Genomic DNA, 25,423 nt, shown 5'->3' with positions numbered 1-25,423 from the left:
GATCAAAGTGGGGGCTAACTATGGACATCTACTTTTGGCCCCCTGTCCCTACAGGAAGTACAATGACGATAAATAAAACTATCTTTGTGTTGGATCGAAGTAAAGAATGCTTATGGATAATTGGTTAAACCGCAAAGACACAAAATACAAGCCTAACCCGGCCCAAAAAACAAGTATGAACAAGGTCCAATTCACTAAAACTCGATCATAATTAGGTTTAAGCCCGTGCTTAAAACCCAATAATGGCGGATTTAGAAGCGCCTAGGTTAAAATTAATGCTGCTGCAGAAAAAGCCGCGCGAATCAAAAAGAGTCGCGCTGAGCAGGTGCGCGCAACTAATTTAGTTGCGCGCGACACTCAGCGTAACTACTAGAGATGCGCTCGCGGAAGATTCAAAATTTTACGAAAATATAAAATCGAATCCTACAATAATGTCGCGCGCAAGACATTCAGTTGCGCTGCCCAGATTACTTGCGCTAAAATGCCGCGCGCAACTCATCCAGTTGCGCGTGACACCTGCCGCGGCAGAATGTTCAAAACCCAAATCTTACTCATTCCATATAAATAGAGGCTTAATCCGAGGCTTAAACACACATAAATTAACCTAAAATCCTGGCATAAAGCTTGTGAACTTATGTTACCAAACCCCTCTTGTCCTAAACACTCACCCCTGTGATGTTTTGTTAATACGGTGGAGGTTCCTGAATAAGAAGGAGTCCATAAGTATTCTAAACGAATATCTAGCAAATAGAAGTCGTAAATTCCCGAGCACTTAGATAAATCATCTTTATTTTCTTGATTAAAAGAATTTTAATAAATTAATTAGTGTTGATTGATCACCAAAAAGGATTTCTTGGTTAATCAATTCCACATAGTATCTTGTGTTAAATAAGGATTAGAAATAAATAATTAATTGATTGATTGATCACTTAAGCCAAGGCGAATCTTGTTTAATTTTGTTCCTTTCACGAATTTGAATTAAGTAGAGAATAACGACTTTGCAATGTAATTCCTACATGATTGATGCATGTAAATAAAATCAAATAACTGAGTTTTAGGTATCACGTTGCATATATTGTTTGGTGATGAAATTGTGAAAAAGGAAGAGCTAGTAGAGGTCGCACTAGGGCTAGGATAGAAATTCCTCCCTAAAGGGAACGATATTTTAGTACCCTCGCTCCCAAACTCATTTCTGGTTTATGTATACCAATTTGGGCATGGGTAAACTTACGATTTGTGCTAATTATTCCATGAACTCCACATGGGAGAAAGGCATGAACGAGGTTTATGAGTTTTCCTAAAACTCATTGGCGACTCCCTACTTGTTTCTTACACAAAAGCGTGGTGATAGAAATTCTAATTCAAGGTCCCCCATACAGTCAGGAATTCAAATCCTAATACACCCTAACAAGTGTAAAGTCCTAGGCTTCTAAAGGGCCATGGTCATTTAAGGAGAAGATCCCCTACAATGGGAACACCCTCCTTACACGAGACATACCCGATCATTTGAGGACATGTATGGACGGACTGGCCGCCTGTATGGCTCTCAAGCAAGGATTGAGTATTCCTTGTAGATGTTGCTTTGAAGCTGTCTAGAAAGATCAAGGTGGAGGCTGACTTAGACAGCTGTTGGTTTCTCCTTCGCTCAATAATTTGCCAAGCGTCAGAGACTGACTTTTTGCTACCACCCGGTTGGTCCTGCCGGGGGTTTCTCATCGGACCCTTCTAGGGAAGGAGGATCTTAGTCCTGTTAAGTTTTGCGGTTGCCTTCTTCTTGGTATGTGGAGTCGGTTTCCTGCCTTTGACTGGCTTTCTCATCTCAGTTGAAGGTGTCTTCTTTGCCGACTAACCCTTGCTAGAGTCAGCCTTGTTCTTAATCTTGATCAGCTCCTTGATTTCACCATTGAAACTGGTCATGAATTTCATGAGTTTGTCCCTGGTGAATGGGGCTGATCCCCTTGCCGTGTGGGTTTCCCTTTCCGGCTGTTCAAAGGGCCTGCTTGGACCTGCTTGGTCGGTATTTCGTTCTAGTTGATCCCTCGAACATATGTATCTAGAAACAAATGACCCATCTTTGGCCACATACGTTTTAACTTGAGGGTCATCATCCTGGACTGTAAAGACCTCCGGTTGTCATGAGAGTCTGGCTACCGGCTGAGATTCCGGCTTATGACCCGGTGGAGGATCATAAGGATCAGGAATTGGTACAGACTCTTGAACCATCTTTGAGGTACTCTCCCCCACAGACGGCGCCAAATGTTTTGGGTGTTTTTGTCCCTCGGGAGAGTTATAACTCGAAGACTAGTTGAGCGCGGCCTGTACCTGCAAAACAACGGAGACTCCGGGTGGTTGGAGCTCCGCCTCCGATGATCAAGTTAGTACTTGAAGGAGAATAAGAAAAGGTGCCGAAATTGAGGTGAGATTTTCTCGGATTCCGAGATCAGGAGTTCTCAAATGAGAGAGAATGTGGGGGTGTCATAAATGATTGAATGTGTCTTCAAAATGGGGGAATATCTCCCTACTTATAGGGTCATTGGGAAAAGTGCCCTCTCCTAGGTCACTCTGACCTGGATTTGGTGGGCTGCGCCATTTTGCAATGTTCTCGGGAATTGGGCCTTGAAGGTCGCAATTCAGCAGATATCTGAGCCTGCCACGTGTCAGCTGGCAAGTGGTCCATGTGGACCTGTCCAGACTTGACACGTGGGCTTCTCTGATAGGGCCACGTGTCAGGTTATTTTTACCCTAATCAATGACTGTACACCAAAACTTAAAAAGAAAACTCGCCATATTTCCAATTTGAATAGGACACTATTTGTCGATGAATTTGGTCTAGCCGTGTGGAGTAAGTATTACCACTTCCAGGTATGGGTCCTTCTACCCAATACCACAACATAATTTTTTTTTCTTTTCCTTTTTTTTCCCTTTCCTCTTCATCTTCTTCCTCCCTTAAACCTTTTCCCCACCTCCATGGATAGCTCCCATTGCTGGCCAAACCTCTGCCCACCACACCTTCACCTCCGACAGCAAGAAACCCACCCCACCAGCTACTACCTCTGTCGAAATCCAAACACACGCAACTACCTCAATTAAAAATCACCGGAAACTACCCAAAAAAACATAATCCAAAAATGAGAGACATAAACTTATGGCTCTAGCCATTAAAAACGGTGAGTTCTATGCTGAAAATCGTCTGAGTTCGGTCGAAATTGACGACGGTAATTGTTTGTCAGTGCTCAGTTATTATTATTCTTTATATTGTTATTATTGGTTTGTTTACTGTTACTCTTGATTTTTATAATGTTATTATAGTGTTGAATACTGTTATTAAGGTCCCGTTCTCTTCACCTTAATTTTGTTGAACTGAAATTATTTTTACTGAATTGAAATTATTTTTACTGAACTTAAATTATTTTTACTAAACTTATTTTTATAATGTTATTATAGTGTTGAATACTGTTATTAAGGTCCCGTTCTCTTCACCTTAATTTTGTTGAACTGAAATTATTTTTACTGAATTGAAATTATTTTTACTGAACTTAAATTATTTTTACTAAACTTAAATTAATTTTACTGAACTGAAAGTATTTTTGCTGAACTGAAATTATTTTTACTAATTTTCAATTATAATTCTTCTTTAAGAAAATTGAATTTTACTTAACTGAACTTATTTTTACTAAACTGAAATTAATTTTACTAAACTGAACTTATTTTTACTGAACTGAAATTATTTTTACTTAATATTATTTTTTTAAGGTGAAGAGAACAGGGGGCTTAAGAGAGGAGAGATTACATTTTTACAACATAGGTAAGTAATAAGTGAAATTACATTGTTGCCCTTAGTATCGGCCCAATGAGCCCATACCTAGTAGTAGTTATCACTACTCTAGCCGTGTGTTAGTTAACTCACCATACTTTTTTCTCCGAAAGCCTCTTCTCTGAAACCCTAATCTCACTTTCACCCCAAAATGCCGCACGGTGGCTATGGCAAACGCTGAGTTGCCGAACGGAAGCCCAGCAGCAGTCATCGTTCCAAGGCTGTTGGAGGTGTTACCGAGAAACCCAAGGCTGCTTCTCTTAAAAATCAAATTCGTTTCATTGAGCGTATGCTCTGCAAGGTATTGTTTTCTTCACTCTCTTTCTTCTGTAAATTTATTTCATTTTTTTTGGTTTTATGGCTACATTTTGAGTGATTTTTTATGGTTTGTTGTTTGAAATGTATGTTATGCTATTACTATCAATTTTGATTTATGCATTTTGTCTTACTTTAAAATATTTGGTTGTCAATTTAGTTCTATAAGTTGTTGGGAATGGAACTTAATGTTATCTGATTGATAATTGTTCAGTATTCGAGTTTAGTTTGATGATAGAAATAGAGCTTATCCGGTTTATGTATAGAAATTGAGCTACTTAGTTAATTTATTATTCAGGAATCGAGTTTTGCTTCATTTGGTGAGTGAAGAAATCTTATGCATTTTGACCTAATGACTTAATTAAGAATTATTTGGAAGTCCGGTTAGGTTCATGGAAATAGGAGGAAATTTTTATGAAACCAAGTAATAGTACCATGTATTAATGGACATTTTGTCCATAAGAACATACGGCGAGATTACAGAAGGACAAAAGTTTTCCCAAACTTATTCTACACCCAAGGCACTACATTAGCGAGAGGTGATGGACAATACAATTTCCATCCCTCTTAACATGCAACCAAGACATAAAATCAAAAGTGTTTCGGGTATTTTTTGGATTTCCTTGGATACTGGTCACGCTCTCCTGGCGACGAGACGGTCAAACCTGTAAAACAACGAATATTCTGGTTAACGGAATATTTTCCTCCGACGATCAAGTTAGTGATCAGAACGGAAAAGGCTAGAGAGAGAAAGTAGAGAGAAGTTGAAGCTATTTAATGCTCTGTTTTTTGTAAACGTCTTAATCCACCACTCCCATCATAAATGATTGGGGTATTTATAGGGGTGGGACTCGTGCCCCTTTCTAGGGTTTGTACCCTAGATTTACGTGACGTGATGGCTGCGCAATCAGTGAATGCCACGTGTTACTTTGGGGACGCCGCTTTGCGGCTTTCATTGATATCTCTCGGGATTTGGGCCCTGACGTTGTTAGGCCTCTTTTGCGTGCTGAAATAAAGGGAACACATACCCTAAACACGTGGCATCTTCTCGTGACGACACGTGTCACCTTCTAACTAGGCCACGTGTCGCTACGAGATTGGCCTGAAACCTTGGGTGCTCTTGAACTGAATGTGTAGCGTCTTCCCGTGGTGACACGTGTCACCCTATAATTGGGCCACGTGTCACTACGAGATTGGTCCACGTATACGAGGTATTTTTACCCTCAACATTTGCCCCTCAGAGGGGGTGGCTCATATGCTTACAGGCCGACTCCTCTGACCTCAAATAGCCTTGGGGCGTACAAGTGTATTAGGGTTTTGACAGATTTCTGTCCGCCTGACAATTTAGAGTGAACGCCTATCTATACGAATGGCGCGGACAATGGTAGGCCGTCTCGCTTTTGGGAGATGCGGCCGTCTTGCCATTGCGGAGGGAGCTTTAGCTCCGTTAGCTTATTTTTGGACGTGTCGTTTATTAGATCGTCTTATTTTCTGCCTATTCTAACGGCGTTGCTCTTTGCCCCTTCAAATTCTAGGTTAAATTTTCAATTATAACCGTTCAATTTTGTTAGGCGGGAAAGATGAATTTACCGTCTTACCCCCATAAATTTGGCCTATATATACAAGAGGTTTGACCTCATTTTCACACTTTGGAACTTTCCATTTTCTATAGAGAAGTCAGAGCTTCTAGAGAGAGAAAGTGCCACTTTCCTTGAATCTTCAAGAGCTCCGCCGTGCGTTTGAGTTTTCCGGGCACATTCTTTGAGTTTTCCGATCAACCTTCATGACTTTCAAGTTTTCTACACGTATAGAGGTAGGCTGCCTGTTTTCTTTTCCTTGTATTTTTATTTCTTTATTCTTCATTTAAAATCTAGCTCAACACTCGGCTTCGTCCGTTTCTCCTCATGAGGCCGGCCGTTCGCCTGAGACTGAGGAGTCTAGAGTGGACGGAGACGAGTTGTCTCCTTCGTGGAGTGGGTCCATTTCTAGTGCGTACCAACTCACTTCCACCCATTCTTCTCTGTCCCTGCAGTCGAACATGGCAAGAACGATGCAGACGTATGATCGTCATGCGGCCAGAAATCCAGACGGTAGTCTGGTGAACCCTAGGCCTCCTTATGACCCTAACAACCCTAACTTAGAAACACTTTCTAATACTCCTACGAGCCCTTCCACGGGCACTCACTGCTCGGCCGTGGAAGTGACTTCTTCTTTTGAGGAGCGCCAAAGAACTCAGGGCGCTTCTGCTGCGGGGGGAAAGTCCGGGCAAACTCCGGGATTAATGTTCCCCCAATATGCCAACTCGATCATGGATGGGGCTGAGTTGCTACTCTGTGAAGGACCTTCTTCTTCTTCTCAGGCGGACGCTGATCCGTCCGTCCCCACTCCTTCAGAACTCTATCTCGGATATGGCAGGTCGGACAGGCCAAGGAATAGGGTCTTAATTAACGAACCGTCCGACCTGCCTCCTCGCAGACCTCCTCCTACCGGAAGTCAAGCGGCCGGGGCCAAGGACAAGGGCAAAAGGCCCCTAATTCATGAAGACACCACCTCTTCCTAGGGCGGCCGTGGTTCTAGGAGTCGCAGATCAGCAGAGGCAGCCGATCTGGATAGGGTGCTGTCCTCTGAGTTTGGGAGTGTTCCTCAACAAGAGGAAGATGACGTCGAGAAGGCGACCGAGGGTGAAGCGGCGGCCGCTGAGGGCGAAGAGGCGGCCGAGGAGGATGTTACCAACATTGACAACTTCAAGGATCCGTTCGCCTGTACAGTGGGTAGGACAGCCTTGGGCTACCTGAACTACAAATTTGAGACGTACAAGGCATTCCTCCACCTTGGGGAGGGATTCGATATTCAGCCTCCAAGGAAGTCACGCGTTGTGGCTTCTTGGGAGGAAGAGAGGCCGCGCCAAAGCTCCTTTAGTGTCTATAGGGCGGCCCTAGATGTCGGACTGCGCTTCCCCCTCCACCCTTTCGTCCGCACCATCCTGGACGAATACGACATTGCCCTCTTCCAGCTGATGCCGAACAGCTGGTTGAACATTTTTGGGTATTTGGTGACGTGAATCTACAAAGGCTTCAAGCCAGACTTTGCAGTCTTCTGTGAGATGCACTCACTAACCAAGCTGGACGCGGATACGGACGGCTAGTTCATTCTGAGCTCCACCAGAGACTACATGATGGTGGTGGACCGCGCCTTAAAATGGCGCGACTGGAAGCACCGATTCTACCGCATCAAGACCAAAGATGTTGAATTTAACTTGCGGATGAATCGGTTCAATGCTGAACCAATTCAGCCTTGACGCGGGGACCTTAAGCCTGATAAACCACCCGTCCACCCCAGCCAAGAGTACCAGCTTGAATATTTCAAGGTCAAGAGGGTGAAAAGGAACGGCAAAACTGAGCGCGTTTCAAGTAACTGGGTCCCCTTATCCAGTTGGCTGCGGGATCCCACGTTCATGTCCGCCTATGGCCTATACAAGAACTTGCCCCAAGGTGGACGCATGGATGCATATTTTTACACATACATAGGTTATTTAACGTTGAAGGGTTTTCTAACACTTTTTCCTTTTCTTTTTCAGCTGAGGCGTACAAGATGCTTGACCCAGAGCAGAAAGGGGATGTGAACATGTCGGATATTGACTTGGCTCGCTACAAGGCTCGTCAGAAGTTGTACGAGCAATCTAAAGGAGTAAGTATACCCATCTCCATTTCTTCTTTTCGTCCGTGTAGGCATTACAGAAGAGATCTTCTTCCTAACTAGACACGGCCAATCAATCGTCCGTGTAGGCATTATGGAAGAGATCTTCTTCCTAACTAGACACGGCCAATCAATTGTATTATCTTGATCTCTTTTCGCTAAATTTTGCCTCTTAAGTTGTCAACTCCGACCCCTAGGTCCAAACGGAAGCAGTCGTCCCCTGCAACCAAGACGGACAAGGACGGTAGGGCGTCCAAGCAAAGGAAGACGGCCGCATCCAAGACCACGTCGCGGTCTGCCTCTAAGCAGTCCAAAGGAGAACAACCCCGGCTGAGTGATAGCGGGGCCTCCAAGTCCATAGATCCGGCCGCCATGCCGGATCATGATAAGTCCGAGAAATCGGACGATAGGGCTAAGTCGACCCCGACAAAACCGACCGGGCCAGAAGTGACTCCGCCCGTACAAAGAGTCAAAGAATCTGATTGGCTCGAAGCCTCTCATTCGGCCGGCGATCAGCCTGGCCGGACGGGGGAGGAGGGTGACTAGCCTGCGCCGCCCCCGTCATTCACTTTCAATCTTCCTACCCCTCCAAGCTTCTCTGACGGTCAGTCCGAGTAACTTTGAATTCTCCACTTGGCTTTTTTCAAGTCCAATTAAACCTGAGCTAAACTTTTATTTTTTGCGCCCTTACACAGACATTGCAGAGGAGCTGCACATGAAGCTGCCCGGCCAATCCCTCACGGGCGCTGATAGGAAGGCCATGACGGAGGCCATGGTCAGGGCGGTCCCTGCTGAGCAGCGAGACAAGCTGCGGGGGATCCATGAGGGCTTCCTTGGTCCAATGATCAACTGCAATGCCGAGGTAATTTCTCTCTTAAATATCACACTTAGTCAATTTTTCATTCTTATTTTTCTAACACGTTTTCCCTGTACGCAGCTCTTCCTGCGGTTGAATGCCTTCCTTGAATGGAAGGACAAGGAGAACGAGAGACTAAAGCATGCCTGGGCCCAGATTCAGAAGATCCAGGATGCTATTACTGGGGAAACGGCCGTCCAGCGCCGATATTTCGAAACCCAAATCAACGCGCTGTCCGACAAGGCGGCGCGGCAGACTGAAGATTTAGTGAAGCTGGGCCAGGCCCTGGAGCAAGAGTCTGTGGCCAGAGATGCCATGAGACAGGAGAGGGATCAGGCTCTGCTTGACGGCCAGCGCTGGAGTGAAGGATTCGAGGCCTCCGAGAAGCTCAGAAGTGATGTGGCCTTGGCCCAAAAACACTTGAAGGAGGCCTTGGACGAGGCGGATGTTCTCAAGGCCCAGGTGGAAAGTTTAAAGAAGTCCATTGAGGACTTAACCCTCCAATTGCAAACACCTCAGGCCCCTAGTGCGGATGAGGTCGTCCGCATTGAGCAGAACGCTGAGGACAGGCTAAAGAGCCACTTCTTTGAGGCTTTTGAGCTTATGGTGGACGAGGGCGAGGCGGCCTTTTATCAAGAACGCTTCACCAAACGTCTTAACTTTGTTTGCCTCAGGGAAGAAGCTAAGAAGGCCGGGCGGCCTTCTCCTGAGCTGGACGTCACGCCAACTACCTCAAAAGAAGAGGAAAACGAAGAAGTGGCAGCCAGCAAAGATGGTGAGGCTGAGAGCAAGGAGACGCCTGCTGAGGACGCGTCCCTTGCCGCCGTTCAAGAGCCTGGCCTAGGCCAGAGTCCAGCTTCTACCCCAGCCGCCCCTTGATTTCAGCTCTTTCTGCCTTGTTTTTGTTAATTTTTATTTTCTTTATCTGCCGCCTTTTCGCGCGGTTTAATGTAAAATACTTTGCCGCCCTTTGAGCGGTCTTTTTATTAATCCAAGTTTTTCTATTATGCTTCATACTTTGCAAATTTTACACTTAACATGTTCTTGCTTTTTCGTACGCGTACTTTTTACGTTTTTGTACATTCGTACAATTGGGGGGTATGCCCCTTTATTCGGCGTTCGCCTAGTCCATATTTTAAGTGGTTTGATTGACTTGGTAGAATTTATACCTTGGGGGGTATGACTACTAGCAAGTCAATCAAATCATAGTAATGATTTCCCTTGGACTAGGTGGTACGTCGAATAAACACATTATTTGGTCGTTAGACTGGATTTATGCGAGTTTTTCCGTTGAAACTATCGTTCGGACGCGCTCTAAAAATTTCAAGTATGATCTCAACTTAAAATTTCTAAGTTTGGCTGGGCTGGAATGCCTAGGTATGCCCTTGCCCCATTAGATGGGTTTCATAGGGTACCTTACCTGTTCCGTCCGCCTCAGTGAGGGACGGACGTATACATGCGACTCAGGGTCAAGTCGCTCGTTTTTATTTTATTTTATTTACTTTATTCTACGACTGGGTTGCTATGTTGCAAGCAACCTAATCACAAATTTCACGCGGCATTTCTGTGTAGACTATGACCGTAATAAGCATAAATAGAATGGAAAGTAATATAACAATGTTTGACTTTTCATTAATTTGTCAAAATTACATTGTTGGGGTCATACGGCTTACATTGCTCGGTCAACAGACCTAGCTGTATACACGACTTTTGGCTAAGTACTTACACTTAAACATAATACTTCTTCAAATTGTCAGTGTTCCATGTACGCGGAATAGGTCGGCCTTTCATGGCTTCAAGATGGTAAGTCCCTTCTCGGACTTCTTCCCTGACTCGATACGGCCCTACCCAGTTGGGGACAGCTTTCCATCCTCATTTGCTCGTCCCACAGCCTCCATCTTCCTTAGGACCAGATCTCCCAATTTTATCGGCCGCTTTGACACTCAGCGATTGTATGCCCTTGTCATCCGTAGACAATAGATTTCGTGTCTAAGCGCCGCGTTGCCCCTAGCTTAAAGAAGGAAGTCTAGGGTGGTCCTCATGGCTTCCTAATTAGCCGCTTCATCATATAGCATCACCCTAAGGGTGGGCTCATACATTTCAATTGGGAGGACAGCCTCGGCGCCATAGACCAAGAAGAATGGAGTTTATCCTGTGGAACTCTTGGTCGTGGTTCGTATGGACCATAGCACATTAACCAACTCATCAGCCCATAAGCCGCCTGCCCTTTCAAGCTTGCGCTTAATTCCATTGGAGATCAACTTGTTGTATGCCTCTACCTGACCATTGGCTTGTGGTCGGCCGACTGAAGCAAAGCAATGAGCTATGCCCTGGTCCTCCAACCATTCTTTGAGTTGAGGCGTTTCGAAATGGGGTCCATTGTCGAACACCATAGACTGAGGAACGCCAAAGCGTGTAATGATACTCTTCCATATGAAAGCTGAAACATCCGTCCACTTGATGCCCCGGACAGCCTCGGCCTCCACCCACTTTGCGAAGTAGTCTACTGCTACAAACACATAACGCCTTTGACCGGATGCTGGTGTGTACGGTCCTAAAATATCCATCCCCCATTTGGCAAAGGGGAGCGGACTACTGATGGCCGAAAGACTGTTGGCGGGTCGATGGATCAAGGTTGCAAATCTCTGGCACTTGTCACACTTCTTTACCATTTTCATGGCGTCCGACTTTAAACTCGGCCAGTAATAGCTCAGATGGGCAGCCTTTTCAGCCAAGGCTCGTCCTCCAATATGAGAGCCGCACTGCCCCTGGTGAAGATCGTCCAAGACATCATGCCCTTTCTCAGGAGTGATACACTTCAGGTACGGCTTCACAAATGCCTTTTTAAACAACTCTCCTTGCTTCATTTCAAACCAGGCCGCTCTCGTTTTCATTAGCCAGCTCTCTTTAGGATCGGCCGGGAGTAATCCATCCTTTAGCTAAGATATGATCCCATCCATCCAAGTGGAGCTTCTATCAATGATATGAGCTGGCTCAGAATCAATACTCCTCCTTTCTTTTACCTCCCAAAATACCGACCTGGGGGTATCACATGATGCTAAGGATGCTAATTTAGAGAGGGCGTCCGCCTGATGATTGGACGAACGAGGAACCTGTTGTAGAGTAAAATTATCTAGGCCCTTAGCCTCCTTCTTTACAATCTTCAAGCATTTCATCATAGTCGTCTCCCTCGCGTCGAAGTCTCCATTCACCTGGCCGACTACAAGTAGGGAGTCCGAGCTTACATCAATTTTTGTTGCTCCTGCCGCCTTACACATTCTAAGGCCGGCCAGGATGGCTTCGTACTCGGCCTCATTATTAGAGGCTTGAAACTGGAATCTCAGAGCGTACTCAAACTTATCTCCCTCAGGAGACTGACATATGACACCTACACCACAACTAGTAGCTGTTGCACTACCATCCACGAACACCTTCCAGATCTGGTCTCCGGCCAGCTGAAGATCTGGCCGAGTCATCTCAGCTAAAAAATCAGCAAAGGCTTGTCCCTTGATTGCTTTTCTTGGCTCAAATGCAATGTCAAAGCCTCTCATTTCCAAGGCCCATTTAAGCATACGGCCACTTGCCTCTAGAGTTGTAAATGGCTTCTTCAGAGGTTGGTCTATGTAGACCACAATTGAATGTGCTGGGAAGTATGGCCGCAGCTTTTTCGATGCCATGTATAATTCCAAGCCAAATTTTTCAATAAGGGGATACCTCAGCTCAGCGTTGTGAAGTACATGGCTGATAAAGTAGACAGGGATCTGGTGGCCGTACCGTTCAGCAAGCAGGACGGCACTTAGAGAGTGTTTAGAAATGGCAAGATAGATAAATAGCTTCTCACTCTTGAGTAGACTGACAAGCCGAGGCAATGTATGAAGGTGGCCTTTTAGTTGTACGAATGCTTCCTCGGCCTCCTCTGTCCACTCAAACATGGCTTTCTTTTTTATGGTTTGAAAGAAATAACGGCACTTATCCCCTGATCTTGACAGAAATCTACTAAGTGCTGCTAAACAGCCGGTCAATCTTTGTACTTCTTTAGTTGTCCTTGGTGACTTCATGTCCATGACGGCTTGGATCTTTTCAAGGTTGGCCTCAATTCCACGCTGATCAATTAAAAATCCGAGAAATTTACCGGACTCAACACCAAAGACACATTTCTTTGGATTTAACATCATCTTATGCTGCCTGAGTTCGGTGAAAGTTTCTCGCAGATCCTTCAGATGGTCGGCCGGTTCTTTTGACTTGACAATCATGCCATCAATGTACGCCTCCATATTCCGGCCGAGCTGATCTCTGAAGACTGTATTAACGAGTCGTTGAAAGGTAGCTGGGGCATTCTTAAGGCCGAATGGCATAACTTTGTAACAGTACAACCCCTGCTCAGTTACGAACGCTGTTTTCTCTTGATCTTCTTCCCATAATGGAATTTGATGGAATCTGGAGTATGCATCCATAAAACTCATCAGGGCATGCCCGGCCGTTGAATCAACCAGACGGTCGATTTTGGGCAAGGGAAAGCTATCCTTAGGGCATGCCTTGTTCAGGTCGGTGTAATCCACACACATTCTCAAAGTTCCATTTGGCTTCTTCACAAGAACCACATTGGCCACCCAGTCTGGGTAATAACATTGCCGAATAAAACCGGCGTCTAGCAGCTTTTTTACTTCAGCTGCGGCCGCCTGGTTCCTCTCTTCTCCATGATTCCTCTTCTTCTTGCGGATAGGCTTAATGGTTGGGTTTACAGCCAACTTATGCACGGCCAGGCCAGGGCTTATTCCTGGCATCTCGCCAACATCAAATGCAAATACATCTTTGAACTCTCTCAACAATTAAATTAACTCATCCCCAAGCACACCCAAAGCTATAGTGCCCACACTAACCGTTCGACCTGGTTGATCGGGGTCAAGCACTATATCTTGGTGAATGCCGGTCGGCTGGGGTCATAACTCTTCTGGTCGACCGACAGTCATTAGCTACTATGCTTATTCTATCTTGGCCGCCTTACGCTTCTGGCCGACCTGGTGTGTTGGGAGTGAGGTTCCTTCTTCTTTTGGCTCGGACGCCTTTGGTCCGCGCGCTGTAGGCTTAACCGCCAACTGATTACATTCCTTTGCCATCTTCTGACTTCCTTGGATTGTCCCTATTTTCCCGTCCATCCTCTCGAACTTTAGCAGCATTAGGTGAGGTACAATGACTACTTTGGCTGCGTTCATCGTATGACGACCGAGTATGACATTATATCCAGTCAGCTCTTTCACAACCAAGAAGCGGACAACCATATCTCTTCCTTCCCCTTTTTGCCCAAATCGGACGGGTAAATCTATCCGCCCCACCGGGTGGATAACATTCCCCCCAAATCCACCAACGGGTGAGTGATGTCCTAGAGAGCATCCTCTAGGAAGCTTAGATTCTTCAAGGCGGCCAGGCTGATGATATCAGTCGCACTACCCGTGTCTATCAATATTCGTCCGACCTTCAAATTGGCTATCTTCATAATGAATACTATGGGATCATTATGTAAGGCTTTGACCTCCCCCCGATCGGCCTCACTGATGATTACTTCGGAGAAGGGTTCGGCCTTTACTGAATCCATTTGCATCACCTTTCTCAAGTTCCGGGCATCCTGCTTGATCCCCTTCATAGTTGGGCCGCCTGAGGCAAATCCTCCTGATATCATGGCCACAAAGCCTGAATCATTGTTATTCCCATCATCTTCCTTGTCTTTATTCTTATCATTCTTCTGCCTTTGCTCGGACGTGTTATTTGTCCGTGTGTAAGTGAATTTGGACTTCATCACATACGAATTCAGCATGCCCTTCTCGGCTAGCTTGTCCAGCAATCTCTTCAAGTTGATACAATCGTTTGTGTCATGTCCCACGTCCTTGTGGTAATGACAGTACTTGTTCTTGTTCCTATACTGAGTCGGGCCTCTCAGCGGCTGTGGCTTTTCGAATTCAAACTTATCCTTGATTTCCATCAAGAATAGAATAACAATCCTTGTTGAATTCAAACTGAGGCTCGTACGTCTTGATCTTCTTGGACTTCTGTGGCTAAGCATCAGCCACCCAGACTTCTTTTCTCTTTTTTCCTTCTTTCTTTTGGCCGGCCGAGTCTTACTGAGAAAGTTTTTTCTCAGCCCCCTTGGCCGGTACTTCTGATTTCGTGAGCGAACAAAATTCCGCTGCTTCAATATAAGCTTCGGCTTCCCGCAAGACACCTGCGTATGTCCGAATCTTTTTTCTTACCAGGTCAAATTTAAAACCATTGTGCCTTAATCCCCGGAGAAATTCAGAGTAAGCCATTTCATCCGGCAGATTATGAATTTGGGCTTTTTCTTGGTTAAATCGTTGGACGTACGAGCATAGGCCCTCATTCTTCCCTTGGACGATTGTCGCCAAGTTAAGGCTAGTCTTTCGAGGTGGTATGTTGTATGAAAAATTTTCCACAAACAACAAACTAAGAGTAGTAAAACAATTGATACATCCGGCCGGCAAACTATAGAACCAATCCTGCGCCACACCTTTCAAAGTGGCCGGAAAGCATTTGCACCAAGTAGCATCATCTACACTTTGCAAGTACATCAGGTTCCTGTACGAGGTGATGTGTTCTTCTGGGTTGCCCGTGCCATCATAGGCTCCCACAAGTACACTCTTCACCTTTGGCGGCTGAGGGGCAGTTAAAATATCTTGCGAAAACGGAGGCGGCTTATCTCCCAGATCTGCCAATCGATGGGTTGTGGCTGCACGGACGGTCCATCCAGGTAGGGAGCTTGTCCGTACATCTGCCCGTATGACCCATATTGTTCGTAGGCCTGGGGGTTCGGCTGCATCAAGCCATTGAACCCCTGAGGAGGTTGATATTGAAGTGATTGCGCTGGAATAGGAGTTGGAGTATGGACAAATGGAATAGGAGTTGGGGTGCGGACCGCTTGACTTCTATTGGAGATGGTCGTGTTGGTATGTTGGGAGAGAGAATGATGTGAAAAATCATCCGGCATAGTAAGGGTTGAGGCCGTGTCCGAGTAGGCGGCACGCTCCCGCTGCTTATGCCGAAGGTAATCCCTTGCGTCCTTCCATCGTCTGGACGGCTCAGGCTCCTCTCTTCGAGGTTGCCTACCCCTCCCCCCCAGTCGACTGTGTTTTCGCCAGCAAATTAGAGAAATTAGTCCGTACTACTCTCGGGGACCTTCCAGTAGGCCTTCGAAAGGGAGTGTTTCCAGCGTCCGTTGCATGGACTGCTTTGCTGTGTGTCTTCTTTGGAGCCCTCTGTTCCTCTCTCCTGGGCGGCTGCCTAGAGGTAGAGGCTCCATTGCTCTCAATCTCTTTTCTGAGTTTGTTAAGCGCGGCCTTAAGAGAGGCTGCGGTAACAGGAGGGTCATCAGCTTCTTGAAATGTGGCTATCAGCGGATCGCTGGTACGGATTGTAGGGATTATATCCTCTACATGTCCATCCTCGCCTGGATTAGGTGTCTGACCGTCTATCGCCATAACGTACGAGTATCCCCACAGATGGCGCCAAATGTTTCGGGTATTTTTTGGATTTCCTTGGATACTGGTCACGCTCTCCTGGCGATGAGACGGTCCAACCTGCAAAACAACGAATATTCCGGTTAACAAAATATTCGCCTCTGACGATCAAGTTTGTGATCGGAACGGAAAAGGCTAGAGAGAGAAAGTAGGAAAAGTTGGAGCTATTTAATGCTCTGTTTTTTGTAAACGTCTTAATCCACCCCTCCCATCATAAATGATTGGGGTATTTATAGGGGTGGGACTCGTGCCCCTTTCTAGGGTTTGTACCCTAGATTTACGTGACGTGATTGGCTGCGCAATCAGTGAATGTCACGTGTTACTTTGGGGGCGCCGCTTTGCGGCTTTCATTGATATCTCTCGGGATTTGGGTCCTGACGTTGTTAGGCCTCTTTTGCGTGCTGAAATAAAGGGAACACATGCCCTAAACACATGGCATATTCTCGTGACGACACGTGTCACCCTCTAACTGGGCCACGTGTCGCTACGAGATTGGCCTGAAACCTTGGGTGCTCTTGTTTCCCGTGGTGACACGTGTCACCCTATAACTGGGCCATGTGTCACTACGGGATTGATCCACGTATACGAGGTATTTTTACCCTCAACAAAAAGCATAGCTAAGAGAAAAAAACATCATTTAAAATAGAATCCAAGTCAGTAAGATAGGAGGATGTAATTTTTAAAATTATAGGTATTGCAAGTATATACATTCAGTAGTTATCAAGGGGTGTTGTTGAATAAATATATTGTCATCTAATTTATTTTGTTGGTCTCATTGTGAAGGATCTTCCACCTGAAATGAAGGCTGCTCAAGAGAAGAAGCTAGAAGGGCTGAAGAAGCAGCAGGACCTTCACACTCGGTTGGCTGTAGAAGTGTAGAGTGTAAAGTTTTCCTTTGAGATAGGAAGATCAAATTCTTTGGTATTTATTTATCTTTGTTCCTCTCTATTGTAGGCAAAATTTAGTCGTTTATGGCTGTTAAATTTTGGTTTTTAAAGAGGAGAAAGATAGAGAGAAGAATGAGGCGTTTGGAGAAGAATCTACACTCATCTTCTGGTCAAGTGCAAGAAAAAGAGATAGCTCAGTTGAAAGAAGATCTGGAATACGTTCGGGTAAGCAGTGTATGAAGTACGTGTTACTGTCATAATTAGCTGTAATAAGTGTAGGATGACTCCATTTTGGGCTAATGTATGGAAGTTTACATTTCAACTCATTAGGTTGGCCATAACTTTTGACAGAGATAATTGTTTTTTGATTACATAACTGAAGTTAGTATCATAGGGGTCGGTAGAGTTTGTAATTCAGGCTTTGCTAATCCATCCCATTTTTACTTTGTAATCTCTGGTGTTCATACTATATCGTGATTTGGGTTCTATTTAGAATTTATTTAGGATAATTACAACCTCAGAAGGCTAGGTAGCACAAATAGCCACTACCATGTCCTGAACAATTGTACATGAACACCAATAAAACTATAGTGAAGATTTGGTACCTCAAGTCTGAAGTTCCCAAGTGACCTTAGTCTATCTAGTGAAGAAAGAACAATCACGGATTCGTCTTGAATTACCTTTTATACTTGAGAGTCATGCCTCTGTTTTTTTGTTTTTCTTTTTTCTCAAATTTGTACTCAGGAAAATGCTCTTTTGAATCCTATTTTATGTACTGTATTTTGATTCAAGCTGAACTGTCTTGCACCTCATTGCTTGTTAGTTTCTGATGTCCAGGGAAAAACAATATCACCCTGTTTCTCCTTACTAAGTATGGTATTAATTATTTGTGAGTGGAGTAAAAGGTGCTTTTGGTATTGCTTAATCTTGTCTATTGTACTATAAAAATCATTTTTTAACACTTGAATGTAGTCTTTTATTTAGAAAATCAAGGTTCATTGGAATAAATGAAAGACATTATTTATGTTTGACGATGAAAAGATGTATTGTTGTGGGAACAGAAAACACTTGCTCTTATTCATTTAATCTAATATGAAACGGGGGTAGTATGATGTTATTTTAAGCTTTTGCACTATTGCTAATTTAGTAATGGCTTGCATGTTGGGTAAAAAGCCCACACCTTGATATCAATATAGATTCTGCATATGACAAAATTGTCTTGCTCTTTAGTTGTTTTATATTTTAGCTATTTTGAATAGCTCTGGAAATGTCAGTCTTGTAGTTGTCTATGCTTTCTTTTGTTTCTCACTAATTAAGCTACTTCATTGTGTTGCAGTTTTTCCCTAAGACAGAAAAATATGTGTCATTATTTACCCTAGATGAAAATTCAGACATAGTAGATAAAAGAAATAGATTGCGTAAGCAGATTAAAGCTTACATAATTGCTGCTGCAGCCAGTGGAAAGGACTTGGAAGGTATCCCCCTTTTCTATTAACGGAAGAAGCCAATGCTAATTCTTCTCAGTCCTTCAATTTATTTCTCAAATCCTCCTTACACACATCGTCAAAACAAAAAAGCACATCAAAAAATCAACTTAGCTTGCAAGTCTAAAAGAAAAACGAGCTGAAAACATGAAATCATGGTTAGTTTAACATTATTTGGTTATTGTGAAGAAAACCGGGCTAATCGCCTTCAAACTATCTAAACTGAAATAGCAAATTTCGGCTCAAGTTGATGATGAACCTCCGCCTTCCTTAACCATTATAGCGGCTTTTTTTTTCGACACCTTTAATATTCTTATCCATATTTGCTATTTCAATTTGGATGTTTAAAGGCGATTAGCCCGGTTTTTATCACGATAATCAGATAATGTTAAACTAACCATGATTTCATGTTTTTCAGCTCGTTTTTCTTTTAGATTTGCAAGTTGATTTTTTAAAGTATCTAGTTTTCCCATATGGTTGATGTGCATTTTTGTTTTTATTGATGTGTGTAAGGAGGATTTGAGAAATGAATTGAAGGACGTGAGAAATTGGTGATATTAGCATGCTTTATATATAGTGGAAAAACAAGGATGTAATAGTACTACTGATATTGATAAATGTACGGAAGCAATGCTATAAGTGGGCCGAAAACTGATAATTGCAATCAATAAATTAAATAACGCTCATTCATTTTCATACGCAAATAAAGTACATTTGACAATTATGTGTCTTTCTAATTAAATTAGGTTAGATCAATAGATGTTTTTAAAATTAACGGAGGGAGTATGATTTTATAAGGAAAGTATGTGCCGTCACTATATCAGTTAATTAGAAGAAACATAAGAAAACTCCAAAAGGGCTACAACACAAGCCTTGCTTAAATTAGCAAAGGCTATCATGATAATTAGATTAATTACAAATATAATTGGAAAATGCTGAATTTACATATCCTAAGTGCGTAAACACTATAATATAACATCAAAAGTAGTAAATTAGGGTATGTTCTCTTCCGTTGAAATTCAGTTCAGTTCAGTTCAGCTCTTAATTTACGTCTAATGATATTGCTAATGATATAAAGCCAAATTTCATTCTTTTAAGCTCTTATTACAACGGCAACAACAACAACAACAACAACAACAACAACAACAACAACACCAACAACAACAATAATAATAATAATAATAATAATAATAATAATAATAATAATAATCAATAAGTAATAAATAATAATAATAATAATAATAATAATAATAATAATAATAATAATAATAATCATCAATAAATAAAAATAATAATAATAATAATAATAATAATAATAATAATAACAATAATAATAATTGAAATAATAATACTAATAATAATAATAATAAATAATAATAATAATAATCATCAATAAATAATAATAATAATAATAATAATAATAATAATAATAATAATAATCAATAAATAATAATAATAATAATTAATAATAATAATAATAGTAATTAATAATAATAATAATAATAATAATAATAATAATAATAATATGTACATTTGTATATACACATATGTATAGTAATAAATAATCAATAAATAATCAAAGTTCACTAATCCGTAGTTAAAAATCACTAATTAATAAGTTCAGTTGAAATTCAGTTCAGTTCAGTTCAGTTCAGTTCAATTCAACTCAGTTCAGTTCAGTTCAGTTCAACTCAGTTCAGTTCAGTTCAGTTCAGTTCAGTTCAGTTCAGCTGAATTCAGTCAATCGGAACAGGCCCTTAGTGCATCATTTGAATCTAACACACAGAGTTGTTATCTTCTCGTTTGTCCATGCCTTTAGATTCTATTATTGATTTTTTGTTTTTTATATTTCCTCCGCTTTTATGTTATTGCACTAGTAGGACTTTTACACTATTCACTTAATCTTCTTTGACCATCATTTGTGATTTATTTATTCGGAAAAATATAGTCATGTGGGATCTAGTTAGATTCGTCTCGAAATCATCTTTTCAAATATCAATTTTTTTATAATTTTTACAAAAGTATAATTAAAGATATTAATAGCTAAAAAAAATGCATTGACAAACGTGAAATCTTTCATGGTGCAATTAAAAAAAATGGAGGAAGTACAATAATATAGCTAAAACAATACAACAACTTATCAAACATTGATATGAAGTTATGAACACGCCAATGTAAAAATGATACTCTGTAATTTCTTATATTATTAATGCATCCATATCATTTAGTGGCCCCTTCTAAAAAAAATTAATTAATTAATTAATACATTCATATCGGCCCAAAAAAAAAAAAAAAAAAAAAAAAAAAAAAAAAAAAAAAAATCACAATGCTACATAACACCCCTGTAAATCAAGAATCTAGAACCTTTTTTTTTTTTTTTGACAGAAAGAATCTAAAACCTAAGCGTATTTTCTTATTTTATTAATGCATCCATATCATTTAGTGGCCCCTTCAAAAAAAAAAAAAAAAAATTCAGAATGATATATAACGCCCTTATAATCAAGAATCTAGAACCTAAGTAAAAAGGGGTTGAAATTTCAAACCTCAGTTCTATTTAGGGTGCTAATCGAGCGAGTCGATCGCGAGCAGAGGGTTGCTCGACTCGTGCTCGTTAATTTTCGAGCTGAATCGATCACGAGTTGCTCATTTAAAGGTTTGTCTCTTGAAATTCAAATATTTGATGATGATCTTTTCTTCTCTTTGTATAAATTTTTTCTATGTAAGCTTATTATTTTAAGAGGAAGCCCCAGTTAATCTCTGGGATAAACAAAATTTGTTTATCACATAGCATTTTGGTGAATAAATCAACAATTTTATCCAGTCATCATCACTGTAGGACCCACTTTTATGGAAAAAGTTGTTGATTTATTTACAAAATTGTCATGTGATAAACAAATTTTGTGAATTTCAGAGATTAACTCGTATTTACCCTTATTTTAAATTTATTAAGTGTCAAGGTTAATTTTTGTTTTTAATGATGAAATAATAGAAAAATATTGAATTTCTTGTACACTTATCGAATTTTGAGCTGATTCAAGCGAGCATGAGTAAACTCGAATCGAGTTTTTAACGAGCGTTGACCAAGTCGAGCTCGAGCTGCTCACGAGTTGCCCTGCTCAATTAGCAACCTAGTTCTATTGTGGGGTTGAATAAGACATGTTGTGGTTAAGGATAATTAATAATTATTGGACACAAATGTTAGTGGACCTTACCTTGAAGTGGACATACGTCTGCCTCTTTAATGGGCGAGCCCCTATTATCAAGAATCTAGAACCTAAGTAAAAAGGGGTGAATTCAAGCCTTAGTTCTATTTTGGGATTAAATAAGACATGCTGTGGTTCAGGATAACTATTGGACACAAATATTAGTAGACCCTACCTAGAAGTGGACATACGTCATTACATCTGCCTCTTTAATGGGCGAAGCCCGCTAATATGTATCCTCAAACGAAACAGAATTTTGACATTCCACCTAATTAACTGAATTAGCATCAATCTTATTTCTTAATCTTGTAGTAATAATAAGGAAAATGTTATACATAGCCCTTATGGCTACATACAAGCATTAAATTTACACTAGAAAATCGTAAAAAGTTAGGAAATCATGAAAATATAAACACTAATTACACTAATTTACGCGTGTTTTTGTCATAAATTCCTAATTTTATACAATTTCCAAGAGTGTATTTAATACTTATATATAGTCCTTAGGGTTACATATAGTATTACCCAATAAATAAATACTAATAATAAATAAAGTACTAATAATCAATAATAGTAATAATAATAAATAAAGTACTAACAATAAATAATAGTACCAATAATAGTACTAACAATAAATAACAATAATAATAATAATAATAATAATAATAATAATAGTATTAGCAGCAACATTGCTCTTAGTGTAATTGGTTTTTGGGTTTATAGAAATTCATGACTAGTGATGAAGTGCAGCGTGGAGTCGGTAGCCGGTGACTAAGAGCAGAGCAAATGAGCAATGTGGAGATTAGAGATGGCAGTTAGGCTTTTTTTAGGGCTTTGTGTTTTTAAGTATTTTTTATTTTTTCAATAAAGTTTAAGGTGTATGTGTGCCAATGATTTTAAACACCACCAAAACTAATTTTGCCAACGTATTTGAAGATTGTACAAATTTTGGTGCAAATTATATTAGATCAATAAATAACTAGATTTGAGGATTAAACTAAAAAAAAAAAAAAAAAAAAAAGTAAGATGTGAGTCGGGTATAAAATATACTTCGTAATAAGAAATTATGATGAAGTTCATAATTTATCGAAAAATAAAACATGTAAAATGACAAGAGCTCGAATTTAAACCACTCAAATCTAAATAGGTTGTATGGTGTAAAATAAATCAAACAAGTATTCTTTATTTCCTTTTGAAGGTAGTTAGAGAGAACAAAATGGATCTAATAAATTGCAAAGGATTCGAAATTGATAAGTTTATAATTAATGTAGTCCTACGAGTAATTTAAATAGGTTGTATAATGTAAAATAAATCAAATATGTATTTATATTTGGTGCTCTATAGGAAAAAACATTTAGAAATATGAGAAGGGAAAAATAAATTAAAAATATGAGAATGGACTACATTAATTGTATAGTTATCAATTTTCGAAAAAAAATATATGATAATGGAAAAAAAATTTAAAAATACGAGAAGGGACTACATTAATTATATAGTTATCAATTTTGGAAAAAATTATATGAGAAGGAAAAAAAAAATATGGTGAGCACAAAGATTTGATGCTTAAACCACTAATCAACCCAATAATGCAATTCACTATCTTAGCTAGAGTCAAACTATGATAAAGAAATACTCCGTATAAAAAATATATAATAAATTTAATTAAATTTAATAGTGGTACATTGCGGTACATTACTTTAGTGGTACATAATAGTACGCGTCATTTACTATTGAATTTTCGACTAACAATAAATAAAGTACTAACAGTAAATTATACTAGTAGTTCAAATAATAGTACTAACACTAAATAATAATAATAATAATAATAATAATAATAATAAGCTTTGTGCAGTGAGCCCCTTTCGATTTGACACCTACTGCCAAACAACATTGTTCATCGTCCTTGTCGTCGGTAACAATTGCTTATCATCTTAATATAGATATTTAAATTAATGTTGGTGATAGTTCATGAATTTTGGGCTTAGAAATTAGAAGAAATAAATATGCTTAATCATGTGTTTATGAATCTAATCTAATAGTTGATTATTCATGCATGATTATGACATTGTAGTATTGTACTGTATGCATAATCATGTAGTTATCAATTATGAAAATCATCTATATATCCTGTAATAGCAGCCTTCATTATATTATACATTGCATCAGTTTATGCCAGAATTTAGCTATATGTTTGTCTTGTAAGTATTGCCTAACATCTTGACTGTCTGGCTTTCCTTTTGAATGATTCTATTTAGTACTCCCTTTGTTTCAATATGATAGTCTCGTATGGAATCAATCACATAAAATAAATAAAAAAAGAATAATATTTGGAATCTAACATCAAAGTAAAAAACAATTCATAAATAGTTTTACCTTATTTAAATTATTTTGATTTTTTTAGGAAACCATCAACCATAATTGCATAATTCAAGTGAATAATTTCTTTACTTAGAGTCATGTCATAAATTGACAATCAATTAACTTAACCAATCAGAACTTAATATGTATAAAATGAGCTTGTCCAGGTTACTCATTATGAGTAACAACAAATGTAACTCAAATGGCAATAAGCGTAAATAAGTGCATTGCTTTGCAATTTAATATTATTTTTAAATTTGGGTAGGTTAGTTGGCAAGTGGAAATGCACAGTACATTTGTTAACGTCGTTATGTTGAAGTTTTGAAGGGTAAGAAGTTTAAGTGTAAAAAATTCCATAGATCCTGAATTGGAGAGACTCATAGGTCGACGACCGACGGCGGTAGTTATGGTGTTTGAATTAGCTTTGCTTAGCTTAGCTTAGTGATTGGTGAATCTACTCTCGTCGTCTTGTTTAAGGTGCGTAATTTCGGATCTCTTGTACCTATTTTAACAATAAATAAATCAAAATTTTCGGACATATTTGATTGTAATTGTTTGATTGAAGTTTAAAATTGCTGATTTTGGTGTTATTTGGTGAATTAATCGCTGAATTGATGGTGATTTTGGTTGGTGTTTGGTTAGAATTTACTATAGTTAGCTGAATTGGTTTCATTTGTTTTGGTTGAGTTTTATTTCTGGTGATTCATCGATTTAATGAGCTTAGCTTGCAATCAATTTTTGTTTTTATCAAGCACTCCATTGCAATGCAATTGCATAATGATTTGGTGTTTCAATTACTTGAGTTTGCATTGTATTTTCTTTTGGTTTGATTTTGTACTCCATTTTAGTGTGCTTGAGTTTAAGCACTTGAAGAATGTTTGATTGTGCACTTATTACCTAAAATTTTGTTTGGATGTTGTAGCTGAATTTTCTGTTGTTTTATTTTTGGTCTGCAATTGCAGTGTGGAAATAATTTTGTTTCTTAGTTATGGTTTATTTGTGAATGTAGGGAAAAATGGATGCAATTGATGGTGATTTGAGTGATTCTATGGCATTTATGCAAAATGACTCTTGTAGCAGTCCTAATACATCCCCATTGGTTCTGATTCTTGAAAATAAATGCATTACTCCCCAGAGTGGAACTTCAATGGTTCCAGATTCTGTATAAACTTGCACTGATGTTATGTCACCACCCAATGGTACTGTTCAAACAGTTGACACCATACATTCTAGTAATAGGGGTGTCCTTGTGTTAGAGCCTCCGAAGTTAGGTATGATTTTCAA

At 40.3% G+C, this 25,423-nt stretch overlaps 1 pseudogene; it reads left to right on the top strand.

Moving 5' to 3' along the window:
• Positions 1–3,145: 3,145 nt before the first annotated feature.
• LOC145633019 (rRNA-processing protein EFG1-like) lies at positions 3,146–25,307 on the top strand (annotated as a pseudogene).
• The last annotated feature ends 116 nt before the right edge of the window (positions 25,308–25,423 follow it).

This window comes from Chenopodium album, chromosome 5, assembly GCF_948465745.1.
Source record: "Chenopodium album chromosome 5, dcCheAlbu1.1, whole genome shotgun sequence".
Lineage (NCBI taxonomy): Eukaryota > Viridiplantae > Streptophyta > Magnoliopsida > Caryophyllales > Amaranthaceae > Chenopodium > Chenopodium album.
Note: the sequence above shows the minus strand (reverse complement) of the source record. Positions and strands in the feature narration are given on the sequence as shown.